The sequence below is a fragment of the Phoxinus phoxinus genome (assembly GCF_949152265.1).
Source record: "Phoxinus phoxinus genome assembly, chromosome: 1".
NCBI classification, from domain to species: Eukaryota; Metazoa; Chordata; class Actinopteri; order Cypriniformes; family Leuciscidae; genus Phoxinus; species Phoxinus phoxinus.
The window spans coordinates 23,349,228-23,351,137 of NC_136876.1; positions in this window are offsets into that span (position 1 = coordinate 23,349,228).

The window sequence follows — 1,910 nt, forward strand, 5'->3', positions numbered from 1 at the left end:
AGCCAAGACATCTCTTCCACCCCAAACCATCAGAATTTAAACCCAATAGTGATATCCAGTGGTAAGAGGAGCATATAGATATAAAAGACATTAATATTCACAATTCTGAGGAAAAGAAACAAAAGGGGACATGGGGCCGTCCCGTATGTAAAAAGCCGAGTAAAATTTTTATCCTAAGTGTCAAAATTCTAAGAATGACGCAACTTTACTCTTATTCCTAGACGTAAGAAAGCTGGAGAGGTATCCTAACCAAGTAAGGTGTAACAAGGTGGCAGCAGAGACGAGGACACCACACATTTTTCAACGAAGATATTTATTGGAGTTATGATGGGAGGTAGTAAGACATTTAATAACATCTGCCACTCTACAAATCGGTGCTCTAACTTTAGAAATGAAAGTAATAAATAAATTTTTTGACGACTGGAAAAATACAGCAGTGCACCGGTGATGACTTGGGCACATCAGTCCACAGTAAGCAGGCTCTCAATTGGCACTATTGTGGCACTTAACCACACCAAACATACAGAAGTGGCCAAAAGTGATTTCCGGAGGAGATTTTGTTTTTATGACCCTACAAGTTTGATTAAACCATAGTTTTTGACCAATATATATTCAACCAACCATAAATTTTTAAATATTAGGGAGGAACAAAATGCTAAACCTGGTTAAGGTATTTATCTGACTAAATGAATTGGCAAAAAAAAAGACAAACAAAAAAACAGGTACATTTTGGTTCTTGTTTACATGCGAATAAAAGCCTAAATTCAGTCTGTTCATATAAAGCAATCATATGTCTCTTCAGAAAATATTAGCTAAATCGCTCAATTCATATGGATTAGTTTCACAATTTATTTATTAACTATTTGAACTGTCAATGGAGCGCTCAAAAAGCACTTAGATTTCATCAAAAAGATCTTAATTTGTGTTCTGAAGATGAACGAAAGTCTTACGGGTTTAAAACAACATGAGGGTGAGTAGGCTAATTAATGACAGAATTGTCATTTTTGAGAAGTTTTATACATACAGCCCCAGATATTTTCATATAAGGAAAGTTATACTCTAAAGCAGGGATAGGCAACTCTGGTCCTGGAGGGCCACATGTCCTGCAAAGTTTAGCTCCAACCGTAATTAAACACACCTAAACAAGGCAATCAATGTTTTCAGGATTACTAGATAGATACAGGCAGGCAGGTGAGTTGTTATCAGGGCTGAAGCTAAACTGCAGGACAGTGGCCCTCCAGGACCAAAGTTGCCTATCCCTGCTCTTAAGTCTTTAAGAGTATGGTTCCTGATTCTTTCTAGATGCAATGCACTAGTTAACCATGTAAGCTATAGGCCACATTTGTGAAACACACTTCAGACTTTAAAAATATGCCTTTTAGTGTCCACTAGATGGCATCAGTGCTTTTAAATCTGAAATCATATTCCTTCGCATACACCGGAGACATAACATAAAGAAATTGACTAAATGTCCATATTGAGTTTAATGGAAGGATCCTGTACGTTAAGAGTTGTAAAATAATAATAATAATTGTAGTTATTTTGACAGATTTTCTTAATTGGGGATAAAAACATCTACCACATTCTTTTGCCTTTCTCCTTTTACACATATTTTTGAGGCCAAATCTATAGGCTTGCTTCTTTTCAAGAAATCTTTAGTGCATTTTGTAACAGATTACACACAATCTGTTACAGACTGAGCATTAATTCTCTCACTCTTCTTTGTCATTGTCTTTGTTCCACTTATTTTTTCCACTCTTGCCTAATCTCTGCAACATGAACACAGATATGCTTCAACTGAGTAGAAGAAGCTTTTGGTTTCGAATCAAAAATACTACAACACGAACTCCTATGTTATTAATTTAAAGAGAGCTTTAAGACAGACAGCAAACTTCACAGCAGGAACACAT